The sequence below is a fragment of the Arachis ipaensis genome, chromosome B08 (genome assembly GCF_000816755.2).
Source record: "Arachis ipaensis cultivar K30076 chromosome B08, Araip1.1, whole genome shotgun sequence".
NCBI lineage: Eukaryota > Viridiplantae > Streptophyta > Magnoliopsida > Fabales > Fabaceae > Arachis > Arachis ipaensis.
The window spans coordinates 9,535,262-9,550,618 of record NC_029792.2 but is presented as its reverse complement, the minus strand read 5'-3'; the positions used below and the strand labels follow the sequence as shown (position 1 = coordinate 9,550,618).

Here is a 15,357-nt window from a genome sequence, read left to right as displayed (position 1 = left end):
TATTTAAAAAATTAAATAAAATTAAATAATTGTCTAAATTAATTAATGCTATTAGTGAATTAAAATTAATTTTTTTTATAATGTATTTTAGAAATAAAGTTTCAATTTAACTATTTTATTAGGCTTATTTTAACCACTCCTTAAACCTACTTTTATATTATTAATATCCACAAACCATATAAAAAAAATAAAAGACCCAACATAGTCTAGTTTCAAACATAACATTGGCTATCATTTTCAATAAACTATTTAGTATGAAAAGACTAAAAGGAAATTAATTGCCATACCATTGAAGCAATATCTTTTCTAGAGGTAATGCCACAAGTAACTTTATTCTGACGCATTGCATATGAATTACAAGTTTATGTATGAAGAGTGAGGACAAGACTTATAATTATATAACGTTGGTTTTCTTTTTATCACATGAAAGTGACTCCTCAGCCAAATTATTGTGAGTTGGTTGAAGCATAATAACTGCTATATATGATATATTTGACAAAAAAGACCAATTCTGCTCCTATATCAATTTCATTGCCTAAATTGGAGAAGACATTGCACCGAGAGAGATTTTAACCTTAAACTATATTCTAGAAAGTTACATAATTTAGGTGGGAAATGCGTCATTTTTTTCAAACTTTTGCTTATAAGCTGTGTATCACAATTTGAATAATATCATAAAAAAAAAGTTGGATGCGTGACTTTACTCTCAGAACTTGTAGATGAGATAAAGGATAAGCATTAGTGGGACTGCCCTTTAAAGAAGCAACTTGGACATGGTTTTTGTCTTCATTTGCTAGATTCTGAAATGCAACCGCTTGCTGATGCTTTATTTTTATTTACTTTATTGAAAAACAATTAGAATATAAACTAAAGTTCTATTTGTTGAGTCAGTATTACGCTACATGATATTTTATGGATCAACGATGATGCATAACTTATATTAGTGAGAGATTGCTATGAGCCATTTTCCATGTGACTAGCCAGTAGCCACATTTACCGTGTTTTGTTATGTTTATTGTTAGTCATGTCTTTGCAATTTTTATGTCCTTATACAAACAAACTTTTATTTGTTGGGTAGATTAGTATGAGAAGATGACAAAATGTTATATTTGTGTAGTGGTTTTAAGGCACGATTAGATCGTTTTTTTATAGAGATATTTGTTTCCATACTTAGTTGTTATAGGGTTGATGATAATACTCTCTCAGGATACAATGAAACCTAAGAATTTCTTAATTAGCAATAGTAAAAAATTTTCAACTCTTTTGAACAAAGAAAATTTCTTAATGGTTGATTAAAATGTACACTTAGTACTTGTATCTCTGAAATAGTGGACAAGGACTTATTTATACATATTGCACATAGCAATTATGATTAGTTACGAATACAAATAGTTGTGTCTTTTCTATTGCCAATAGATACAATGTTTTGAATATACACAATTTTTAAAGAGTTGTGTCCCTTTAGCCAATAGACACAATATTTTGAACATACACAATTCTTAAAAGGTTGTGTCCCTTCAACCAAATGGTACTAAACGGTTAGTAACTGTTTATTAATATTAATAATAATATTAATAATAATATCAATAATATTAATAATATTAATTAATCAAATTTATAAATACCCTTCAATCCTCCATTATTTATAAAATTTAAATGTCATACAAGTATATGCATAAAAAATGTGTCACTAAGATTAAACATTCTTTTAGTGTAAATTTTAAAGTTCTAACGAAGTAATAGGTGTCTAATCGATTAAACTTATACTCCATATGCTAATATCAAAAATCACACACATTACTTATACCCTTCAAGTTCAAGAGTTTACAATTTTAAGCACTTATATGGCCTTGTGCTCATCCTGGTTTCATGAATATTTATGAGAATAAAACCTCTAAAATTCTCGATTAGAGCGGTACTACTCTTATATTTATATAGGTGGAATCTTTTGATAGATAATATTATCATTCCATTAAGATTTTAAACTCACCCTCCTAATTTATTGTAAATAGCATTAAATCATATACCTTAGTGCTCCAATTGCTAAATAACTTGTTATTGCCTATTAAACCTTGAAACTAGTGGTCTACTAGAATAAGGTTGGGTTCCCATCATTTAGCAATAATAGGTTTTAATTCCATTTTAGCAGTAGTCTCTTTGATTTTATCCCTTGATAAACCTTTAGTCAAAGGATCTGCTAAATTTCTTTGAGATCTTACATAAGTGATGGTAATTACACCATCATCTATTAGTTGCCTCACAAACTCATGTCTCAAACTTATATGTCTAGACTTTCCATTATATACCTTATTATATGCTCGAGACATGGTTGATTCACTATCACAGAAGATTGAAATGGTTGTCGTCTGCTGTGGCCACAGCTTTAACCATTCCGCTTCTTTACCTGCGGCTGATAAAGCTACAAACTCAGCCTCCATAGTAGAATGTGTAATACATGTTTGTTTCTTTGAGACCTAACTTATTGCTCCACCACCTATGGTAAAAATCCATTATGAAGTGGATTTGTTATCACTAAGATTTGTAATCCAACTTGCGTCGGAATAACCTTCTAAAACTGCGGAATAATCACTATAATGTAATCCCAAGTTTATAGTTTTCTTGAGATAACTAAGAACTCTTGTTATATCTTTCCAATGTTGATTGCTAGGCTTTCCTGTAAACCTTGATAATTTGCACATAGCAAATGCTATATCAGGTCTAGTACAATGCATTGCATACATTAAACTTCCTATAGCACTAGCATATTCTAATTGTGCTATAGGTCTTCCCATGTTTCCTTCTAATTTAAGATTAGGATCATACGGCGTATTGGATTCTTTAATTATGAGATGATCAAACTTTTCCAATACCTTTTTGATATAATGAGATTGACTTAAAGTAAAGCCAACTTCATTCTTATGCACCTTTATACCTAATATTGTATCAACTTCATTCAAATCCTTCATCTTGAATTTAGAAGTTAGATACTCCTTCGTTATACGAATTCCTTCTAAATTTGTTTCGATGATTAACATATCATCAGCATATAAACAAATGATTACTCCATAATCTTTAGTAAATTTTGAGTAAATACATTTATCCGCACTATTATGTGAGAAGCCATTTGATAACACCACTGAATCAAATTTCTCATGCCATTGTTTAGGCGCTTGTTTTAGCCCATACAAAGACTTAATTAATTTGAAAACTTTCTTTTCATTTTCGGGTAGCACATAGCTTTCCGGTTGCTCCATATATATTTCTTGTGAAACGTTAGTATCATTTTGGGAAAATTCTAAATTAGAAGTTGAATAATTGATAAATTTGTTTTCAATAAATTCTACATCTCTTGATTCAACAACTACATTAGACACTAAGTCTAATATTTATATGCTTTAGAATTTTGAACATATCCTATAAAAGTGCCTTTTATGCCTCTTGGCCCTAATTTGGTTCTCTTTTGATCAGGAACTCGATAAAAGGCTAAACACCCCCACACTTTAAGATAATTTAATTAGGTTTCTTTCCTTTCCAAATTTCATAAGGAAAAACCTTTCTATGTCTTGATGGTATCCTATTATGGATATGACATGATATCAATAATGCTTCACCCACAAATTGTAAGTCAATTTTGCATTTAGTAACATTGAATTAACCATATCCACTAAGGTACGGTTTTTCCTTTTTTTTTTCTTTCCGCCAAACCATTTTGTTGTGGAGTATATTGAGTGGAAGATTCATGAACAATACCACATAATTCACAAAAATTATCAAATTCATTAAAAAAAATATTCTTCACTTTGTAGTGTTTCAGGGATCACCACTTGTAGATCATGAAGTCTACTTACAAGGATTTGTAATTCATGAATTTGATCCATGACAGACATAGTATCATTCATAATAAATTCAAAATATTTCATCATAATAAACTTATTTGTTCCTTGTCGCTTAGTATTGTACTTTTCTTCCAAAGATTTTCAAATCTCCAACGGTGATTGAATTAACATATGACCTCGACATGCAATAGTATCTGCATCACGTTTCTTCTTCAGTTGAACAATCTTTTCTTCCTCTTCCAGTGTGAAATTTTCAGCAGCATTAGCAATTGGTGTAGTCTTTGAGTTAATCACATATGCAAGATTGAGAACTGAAAGAAGAAACGCCATTTTGTCCTTCCAACTATTGAAGTTCGTTCCATCAAAGCAATCAAACTTGACAAACTCTTGATTTATGACCTTGAACATGGTGTTTTGATCTTGTGCCATCTTCAAGAAATATCTCTCTAAAATTGTTGGGTAAATTAGTATGAGAAGATGACAAAATCTTATATTTGTGTAGTGGTTTCAAGGCACGATTAGATCGCTTTCTTTAGAGAGATATTTGTCCCCACACTTAGTTGCTATAGGGTTGATGATAATACTCTCCCAGAATATAATGAAACCTAAGAATTTCTTAATTAGCAATAGTAAGAAATTCTCAACTCTCTTGAACAAAGAAAATTTCTTAATAGTTGATTAAAATGTACACTTAGTACTTGTATCTCTGAAATAGTGGACAATTATTTATACATATTGTACGTAGCAATTATGATTAATTACGTATACAAATGGTTGTGTCTTTTCTATTGTCAATAGATACAATGTTTTAAACATACACAATTCTTAAAGAGTTGTATTCCTTTAGCCAATAGACACAATGTTTTGAACATACGCAATCTTTAAAATGTTGTGTCCCTTTAACCAAATAATACTAAACAGTTAGTAACCATTTATTAATATTAATAATAATATCAATAATATTAATAATATTAATTAATCAAATTTGTAAATACCCTTCCTTATTATCATGAGTTAGGCACATATAAAAATCTGGTTCAGCCATCTGGATGATTCTTCTAGAAGTCAAACGGATTGGTTCAATTTGTTCGAAGTTCGAACACGTCCGTTTTAATATGTTTAAGCCGGACGGTTCAATTATATATCAAATGAAGTATACATGAATATCCAAAATAAAAATCCCCCCATTTAAAGGAAGATGAATGCTAGAAAATTCGTTGAACTAAATGAATTAATCCCTTTTTTTTGTCTAAAGGAATAACTTTTAACAAAAAAAATCTATTTTTAGGTTAAAATTTTTTTGTCTGATTTTTTTTTTGCCTTTTTAATAAGTTATTGACTTAAAATTTGAGATATTTTGATTAAATCATGAGGTATTTGTGTTGGATTATTAAAAAAATATAAAAAAAATGAGAAAAAAAATAAACGGACTAAACAAATCATTCCGTTTATTTCACACAGCAAGTCCCTTTAATTCATGGGTTAATTTGATTGAATTTGTTAAATGTCTTATTTTAGGGATCTTTCTTAGACAAAAATTACTCATTTAAACTTTTAAAAGTGGTTAAACAGGATTCTAGAGTTTCGTTTATTTTAGTCATGATGATGAGTTAAAACTCGACTAAGATTGTGTTTGAAATTTGTATTTAACACACAAATGAAGAGATAGAGATAGAGACATATATTTTCTGTTTTTACAACAAAAAAGCTGTATCTTTTTTTCATAACAAAACAGATTTTATATATACGATTTTGTTTCTTGAGAGACTCAATTACCTGAGAATCTTGGTGGTATTCACTCACGGATTCAAAAAAATTTTGTAGCGAAAACAACAATATTACAATGGTGGCTACTCTGATAAAGTTGTCAGTTTCATCTTTTTGTAAAGACGTTTTTTATTTTGTGGTTGTTATTGATTTAAAAGCGTATCACTAAAAGTGTTACTTAAAGAGAAAGTGTTATCCTTAATCGTTAACTTGGCTCTGATACCAATTTTTCAATTTTGACTTTTCTTTTAATTTCTTTTTCGAAATTTCTACTAACTCTTCATATTTTGCTTCGAATAAGTTTATAATTTGTATAGATTCAATTGGTGGTGCTTTATTCAAAGGATTTTGATAAAAATAATTTGCAACTTCGTAATTTAAAGTATTAACCATTTCTACAATTTCTCTTGTATTTATTATATGATTATTTATTACTAATCCTTGATGTATATTTATAATTCTGATTTCGTACTTATAGTTTTTTAATTCTGTTCTAATTTCTATCATTATAATATTTTTTTACATGGATTATTATATATAAAATCTTTTATCTGTTTGTCTTTTTCTTTAATATAATTTCTCAAATCCTTAAAAATTTCTTTTATTTCTACACTTTCTCTTGTTTCTAAATATCTTTCTAATTTTTCAATTTCATTCTTCATTTTTTCTTTCAACAGCTTTAATTCTTTTAAATCGTAATATGGTTTCCAGGCATTTATAAATTTCTTAAATTTAATTCCAACTTGTTTATGTTTATTCTTATTTCTATCCTTTTTATTATAAGATCATCAATTTCGATCTAAAGATTATTTAATTCTCTTTTATACTCCTCTATTTTACTTTTTAATTTTCTCGCTCTTTTCCTTTTTATTTTATTTTCTGATTTTTCAATCTTTTTATGCTTTATCATAATTCCTAAAAACAGTTTTGTTTAACATTATTTATTTTAGAATTTCTGCAAACTCTATCATCGATTCATCACTATTTTCTAGAGATTCTTTTAATTTATTTAGCTCTTCAACTTCTCTTTTCAACTTGTTATAGATTATTTTTAGAGCTTCAAATGCTCTTTGATTTATTTCAGAAAACTGCAAATAATTCAAACGATTCTCTCTTTCAAAGAGCTCTTGTTTCTTATCTTGATAAGTTACATATATTTCTTCTTTATTTATTGTCATAATTTAGTATTTAGGGTTTCATTTAATTTTTTGACCTTTTTTGTTAATTCTTTTATTTCAGAATTTTCTTCTTTAATCTCTAACTTAGATAAATTTAAAGGACTATTAATTTTAGATTCTCTTATTTAAAAATTCGATGAAACCAATTTTCCTGATGGTTCTTTTAATAATAGAACTGGGTTTTCAATAGCTTTATATTTTGGTATTTCTGTTTTTACAATTTTCTGAAATAATTCATCGACATAAATTCTTTCTCTATTTTTAAATATTATACTATGATAGCTATTTGTTAAAGCATAATTTATTGCATATGTAATTGAAAATGGTTATTCATCTTGTTCCATTAGATTCTTTCTGTGAAATTTATAAGCCAAACTTATAGATCTTCCAAGATTTTCAGTTGATAAAGGTATAGCATATCCAAGATGGGCATTAAATTTAACATTTACATTTGCCAAATTTCCATGAACAATTCCAATTATTTGATCTATTGGGTTATCAGTAATTCTTTTGTCACAGATTGCTAAACTTATTGGTGAATTAATTCCTTTCATATATGTAGATTTGATTAAGACTTGTATGGTACTAATATGAATCCATCCAATTTTAGATCTTTTTTGTTGATCCTTAATTTTCTCAATCTGTTTACTCAATTTTTCATCATTTATCAAAGCTATTTCAAGTTCTCCATTGGCAGATTTTATCTTTATAGGGGTTTCAAGTTGAATTTTTTCATAGTATATTATATTTTTTCTATTAAAAACTTCTTTTAAAAGACTTTGTTTATTAAAATTTTCATTTGATTTGAGATTTAATTCTGTTTTTAGAACAGCCTGTTTTTCATTATCTAATAAAGCAGTTAATCTATAATAATCAGATTCTTCCGTTAATTCTAAACTTTCTAAATAATTCATAACTAAAAGACTAAGATGAAGATGTACCTTTTTGGAGAAAAACTTCCTTTATTTAATATATTTTACATAAGGTATTTTTATCTCCAAAGGGGAGATTGTAGATACTAACTCCAGAGGGGAGTTTAGAACTATTTTTCCCTAAGGGAATTCTTTGTCAGACTACAGAATTGCCTCGGTAGCTTCCTCCTTGCTCTCCTAGTATATGAGTACTCTTAGCCTTCTGCTTTCTGTTTTCTGATACCCTCTTCAATTGCCTAAGCAACCTATTTATAATAGTTGGGTCTGATGGACAATTCCCATCTTTACCCTTCTTATGACGTCATTGCTTACGTCATTGTTTATTATCTTGCACCAGCTACATTATTGGTGCTTTATGACCTAAGCGCTTACGTCATTATGCAATAATGTTGAAGGATGCTTCAGATGCACTGTCCTCTTCTTTTATCGTGTGGGCTTCAGATGCACTGTCCTCTTCTTTTATCATGTGGGTTGATTCCGTTTCATTATTGCTTTCTTCAGATATTTCTGAGGCACATAGCTGGCACTTGTAGTCTTCTCTATCTTTTATCAAATAGCAGAGATTCCTCTTTGTCCCTTCAGGGAGCTTTTCTAAAAGTCCAGATAAATTATAGAATGCTGATTCAAATTCCACCAAGAGTCTCATCTCTCTTTCTTCGATTTCATTTCTTTTACTGGACACAAGCAGAGTATTTCTACTTTTATAATTAATCCTTGTGTGAGATTCCTTCGTTATTTTTTGAGTTCTTTCAAAGACCCTTGCTAATGTGTTGGCTAGTCTTCCTTCATGACTGTAAATTGTTAAATCTTGAATTCGATCAATTGGTTAAAAATTTCCTGGAAAGACGGACATGAATATTACTTGGTGTGCTGGAACCAAGCATTCTTCTTCTTCATTAAAAATAGGTTGACTGTTTGTAAATTTTAGGGATACATCCCTTGGATTTATATTGTCAATCATATTTTTAAATCTCTTTACTGCATCAACAAATCCTGCAAGAAACTCACTAATAATTTTTAGATCATTAAAAATTAAAATTGTATCAATTAATCCATACTGGAAAAACTGATAAGTGTCAGATGGGGAAGCATCTGGAAAGATAACCAGCTTTGTTAGCTGTTCTTTGGCAATAGGATAATATTCCAAAATTGCCCTTTTTTTTTCAGTCCAATTCAGGACTATATTAAGGGTTTCTTTGAGATTTGATCTACAAACCCTTTTCTTTTTCTTCATTTCAGCCCATGTAGGAATGTTTCTTATTATTCCTGTTCTCTGAGTTTGAATTGGAGCTTTATCTGCTCTTTTTAGGGTTTGCCCTAGATGAAGAGCTTCATATTCCCTGAAGGATTCCTTTGCCTCTTCCAGTGTTAAAAATCCTCCTTTATGAATTATCCTTGATTGATGTGTGAATGGTGCTGCTTTTTTCCAGGCATCATATACTCCTTTCATGGGGCCATTATAAATTACATAATATTTTTTATCTTGGGTGAATTTTTTAATAATTTCAGCAATTGTTATATTTTCTGAAATTTTTTCTTCACCTGATTTGTCCACCATGCTTAGCTGGCTGAACTCTGATGGTTTCGCTTGTTGTGTTGATTTCATTGCTTCAATGGCCGTCTTTAGAGATTGGATCTGTGTCCTTATTTGCTGACAATGCTTGCATTCTTCGAGTTCTTGCTGATATTTTTGAATTTCTTGATTTAATACGTTTAAACGAATTCCATTCTCTTGTTAATGTATCTGCAATAACATTTTTGTCACCCTTAATATATTCAATCTTTATTGGATATTGTAACAAAAATAATTGCCATCTTACCAATCGTCCATGATTATAATCAACTTTTAAATTATATCGTATGAAACCTGTTAGGTAACTTGAATCTGTCCTTAATGTAAATTCTCTTGGTAGTAAATCAATTTTCCATTTTTTAAGAGATTTAATTGTTGCTAGAGTTTCCTTTTCATGAGTAGTATATCTCTATTCTGTTGGAGTAAAAGTCCCTGAAATATACCTGCAAAGTAATTCCTTTGGGGAATATTTAGAATCTAGTGATTCTTTTTCTTGTTCCAAACTTTTTATAACTTTCTTAGCTTTTAGACATCCTGACCAGGTTATGTTCGAAGCATCTGTTTCTACTATTAAGTAGTCGTTTTCTTCTGGAATATAAAGTTCTGGAAGTTTTTCACATAATTCTTTGACTCTTTGAATTTGTATACTATCTTTTTCTTCCCATTTTCATTCTTTTTTAGTATTTATTTTTGAGAATAAGCTTTTAGTGTATTCTGTTATATTTTTTAAAAATCCTTTATCAGAAATATAATTTATACACCCTAAAAATCTTTGTAATTGTTTTCTATCTTCTATTTTATTAGGAAATAAATGTATCTTTTCTAAAATATTTGGTTGAAGTTTTAGCTTTCCTTGAGTGGATAGAATTAATCCAAGAAACTCTATTTCTTATTTTGCTATTCTTGCTTTCTTTTTGCTAAGAACTAATCCTTTTTCTTTACATCTTTCTAAAACTATTAATAATTTTTGAAAATGATCTTCTTTATCCTGTTTTGTAAAAATTAATATATCATCAATGTAAACTAAAACAAATTCATTTAACTCTTTTAAATTTTCTTCCATAAATCTTTGATAAATACCTGGGGCTTGTTTTAATCCGAATGGTAATACATTCCATTCATAGAGCAACACACTTGTTGATTCTTTTGTTGGGCAAGTAAAAGCAGTTAATTTCTTTGTTTCTTCGTCTAAACGAAGTTGCCAATATCCTGATTTTGCATCAAGAGATGAAAACCAAGTTGCTCCTTTGATTTTTTCTAAAATAGAATCTTTTCTTGGAAATTTATGAGCATCACCAATAGTTGCTTCATTCATCTTCTTATAATTAATTACCATTCTTCGTTTTCCTCTTTTAATTTTATTATTGTTTTCGACATAAAAGGCTGGAGTCGCATGAGAACTTTTACTTAATCTTATAATTCCTTTTTCCAAAAGATCTTTACATTCTAATGAGAACTCTTTTCTATCTCTTGCGGAATAAAGAATTTTATTTGGAACATTTATTTCTTTTGTAGGATCTTTTAATTTAATGCTTACTAATTCTTTATTTGTATTTTTAATATCTAAAGGATTTTCAGCGCAAATTTCATCCAAAAGTTCTTCTATCTTTATTTCAATATTATTTTTTGGAATATTTATCTGAAAATATAAATTTAAATAACATGTTTCTAATATAGAAAATATTTTAAATTTTAAAATCTTATCTATAGTAGTAGTTGGTATTTTTATACGTTTTGATTTTTGATTTATTGAAGAATCGTGTGGAGCTTTTAAAACTATTTATGTTAATTCTTGAATGAATGGATGATATAGCTTTAAAAAGTTATTTCCTATAATAAAATCCATTCCAGAATCTAACATATATATAGATGGAACAATGAACCTATAATTTTGAATAAATATTTCAGCCATCTCTGCTTTTTGGTCAATTTTATGTATTGATTTGTCAGCTATTCTAACTCTTAATGATTTCTTTAATTTTTTCCAATCAAGTTTTATATTTGTACTAGCAAAGCATTGTGTTGCTCCAGTATCTATGAAAGCATTTATAAACTTTTCTGTTATTTTTATAGTAATAAATGTGGCATTATTGCTCAGTCTCTGAGTCTGTTTCTGAGACATATTCAAAAATATAGTCTAAGTTATCATCTGATTCTTCTAATGGTTCCATGAAACAAGACTTAGCAATTTCTATTTGTTTGGTAAGGTCCTTTTTATCCTTCTTTTTTGGACATTCATTTGCATAGTGTCCTTCTTCTTGGCAATACCAACACTTATAATTTTCTTTTTTATTTGGACAATAGTCATTTTTTTGTCTTTTATTTTTATTGTTATTTCTTTTTCTAAAATACCTATTTTTTCTCCAGTTTGGATAGTATTTTCTTTTTCTAAATTGATATTTTCTTTTTCTTTGAAAATTTTTATTAAGACCATATTTTTGAGGTATTTCTTCATTATCCTGACAGCAAATTCTAATTATATTTGCAAATCTTTTTTGAGTCGCTTCTTGCATACAACGTTCTTTTATTTCCTCTCTTATTGCAGAGGTTGCTCCACCAAAATTATTTTCAATTGTCCCTCTATTTATTTCTCTTATAAATCTTTCCATTATAAATTCATTAGCAGGATATGGAAGTTTTGTTATATACATACTAAGATAATGGTCTTTATCTTCTTCTTTTAATTTATAATAATGTATTCTATATTCACATATATAAGATTCCACATTACATAATTCATATATTTGAATATTAGCTAAATGGTTTTTTTGCTTCTTGATATTCTTTATTATAGACTTCTTGTCTATGATCTATAATATTTTTTCCAAAAAATTCTTTATATAGAATCATCATTATATGTAATATCTTGTCATAAGCTGTTGTTTTTGTTGCTAATTCTTCTATTATTTGGTTTTCTATTGATGTCATATAATCTCTTACAGTTCCTTTAGTATGAAACCCTATATAATTCCAGATATCTCTTCCAAACAATTCACTAAGTTTTGGATTAGTAAAGACTTCTAATAAAAAGGAATTCAACCAGTTCTCGAAAATTTCTTTTTCATTCTTTTTACAGTCTAAATCGAGCATTCTTTCTCCTTCCATTTCCTGGATTTTAGGAACGTATTTTGATGGTATTTTTGTGTACTTTGAATCTTTATTCATAAATCCCTTTTTAAAAGCATAATTTTCAAAACCTGTTTCCCATTTAAATTGAGATTGATTATCCTTAGATGTTCTAGCTTCATTTTTTACTTGTTTTGGAATTGTTGGTTCTTCATCACTTGAATAATCTAAGATGTGTTCTTCATTTTCTATATTTTCAGAATTTACTAATTCTTCTTCTATTTGAAATTCTTGTTCTATAATATTATTTTCTTGAGCCATTTTTAATTGTTTAAAAAGCATTGTAACTTCTTCTATTTTTTCTTCAATATTCATAATTTCAATGGTGGTTTTACTTTTAATTCTGTTATATTGATTATATTTTGAAAATTTTCTTCTTTGGGATTCTCTTTCTGAAAATATTTATTTAATATCTGTTTAATTTTGTTTATATTAGATTCCTCTTTTTCCTTATTTCTTTGAAATTTTATGGATACTAATATTTCTTCAAGCATATCTACTATAGAATTTAATTGTGGGTTAAAAGTATGATAAAGATGTGGGGAATAATTTCCATGGTAATATTTTTTAGAAATTCCGTGTGAAAAATAAGTTTTTTCAGGTTTTTGAAGTCCTTCAATAAAACTTATAGTAAAATAAAGATTTTGAGAAAAATCATTTTGCATTGATTTTAAGAATTCGGTGTCATTGCAATTAACATTAGTTAAAATCATTAGTTTTTGATCTATTAATTTTGATAATTTAATTATTTCTCTCTTAAATCTTCTAATTTACTTTTTTCCATTAGGTAACGCTTTTTTTATAAAAAGCTATGGTTCTAAGTGTTTTGTAGTGAAAAGTGTGGCTTTAGAATGTATGGTTTAGGTTTTGCCACGTAGGCGTCTTTAGAAAAAGTTGTTTGTAGGATCTTTATTTGAGTGGTGGCTTATTACAATAGTACAAAAAAAATGATAAAAAAATTAATATCTATATTCCAAAGTATATAAATAAATTTTTAATAATCAAATTAGTAACACATCAAGAATAGTCTTTCATTGCTTGAACTGCTTTCTCCATATTATTATCCGCGCAGTAGTGTTCTGCCAAACTTTCCCATGTAGACGCTTGCAATTGCTTGCCGCTATCCAAAAGCCTCTTGATACAAGCCTCAGCCTTATCCAACATACCCAATTTACAATAACTATGGATCATAAGATGTGGAATTCTGGTATCGAAAACTTTGTAATTGGACTCCCATTCTTCCATGATCTTCTCAGCTCCAAAAATGTCACCTAACTTCACCAAAGAGCTTAACATTAACAAGTGACCTTGGTTGTAAAATCGCTTCCTGAGTTTGCACTTCCCCCAAATTCCATAAACCTTAGCCTTATTACCAATACCAGCATATATAGTTAGAATAGATAAACAGGCAACAGGGTTGCCTAAAGCTAGCTGCTCTGATTTCTTCAGTGCTGACAAGGCCTTCTCGACATTGCCACCTTTCAGATAACCGTTTTTCTGCGTAGGTACGCCAACTAACAGTTACCAGAGGATCAACTTCCATCCTGATTAGTTACTTGTCTATCCCTTGTATGTCTGCAGCAACAACATGTGCATTCAAGAGAATAGTATATGTACCAGGCTCGCGTAGGTCCTTTTCCATCATTTCTTGCATTAGGCTATCCAATTTCTCATATTTGCCTAACTCTGCATACAGTTTCAACATCTTATTGTAACACATGGGGGAGGACATGGGATAAATCTCCCTGATTTTCTTCATCGGAGCCTCCACTTTCTCCAAAGATTTATGCTCTGCATAGCATTCCGCGAGGCAACATTTATCTTGAATTTAATTCGGGAATTAGGAATGTCTTGGTAGAAGTTCTCAGTTTGTTCAAGGCCACGAACTATCGATAGCAATTTGAGATGTCTGCTGAGGTCAAGTCATATTTTTCTGACTCACGCATCCATTCTGATAACTAACAAAAGCAATGTTCCATCAACTCTCCATATTAGGAGTCATTAGTCAAGCACAGCAATACTATAAGCATCGTTTAAAAAATTGAACTAACTAGTGAAACCTTGCTATCAATTATCATGATTCAATTGACTTACCCGGTTGAAATTATAATCGAATCAATGGTTGGGCAATACAAAAATATCAAAACACAACTATAAGTAAACCCTATCCTTATCCCGTTAGATTAATAAAACAAACACCACCATAGTATCTTGTCGTATACCATAAACTAACTAAACAAACTAGCATCGAAGTAACATAGAACAGAACATCATTTTCAACTTGCACAAACTTTGCCTAAATAAATGAAACAAAACAATGATCCGATTATAACTTATATTGTCAGTCACTACAAGACGAACATGAATCCCAATCAGAAACCAGCTGCATTCAGTGTTTTAGATGAAACTATGAAAGGGTACCATTGAATAAGCTTCACTATATCGTAAAAGAAAAGTAAAACCTCAAGGGCGTGCGTATAGCAACGTCTCCGACAGAGGCATGCGATGAGATATCGGATATTTTCGTGAGTGATGGATCCGCCATCTTGAACCCATTGGTTGAGAATGGAGGTCACTGGGGTTGTGGGGTCCCGATTATCCTGGACTATTTTAGCTTCGAGTTCATCGAAAGAATGAAAAGAAGAAATCAGTGATTTTGTTGAGTATAATTGATAGGCAGAAAGACGGGAGGTATTGAAAAGTTTGCAAATTGATCGAAATAACATCATCACTTCCACTCTCAACTCTCGACTCTGCGTTTCTCTCCTTCCTCAGAAGAAGGCCAAATATACGATTACGAATGAGAGAACGTGAACAGGCCCAAAAAAATAAAAAATAATATTAAAAAATAATTAAAAAATAATATTACGATTATATGATAAATTTAAGAAAAAAAAAAAAAACTATTTTGTTCTTAATAAAAAATAACTGTTTGAGAATATTAA

At 29.2% G+C, this 15,357-nt stretch overlaps 1 long non-coding RNA gene across 1 annotated transcript; it reads right to left on the bottom strand.

Moving 5' to 3' along the window:
- Positions 13,398–15,217, bottom strand: LOC110265683. The gene is made up of 2 exons (XR_002351876.1): positions 14,875–15,217; positions 13,398–14,370 (listed from the first exon to the last, which is right to left on the bottom strand). It is a non-coding gene; the product is annotated as an uncharacterized LOC110265683 (long non-coding RNA).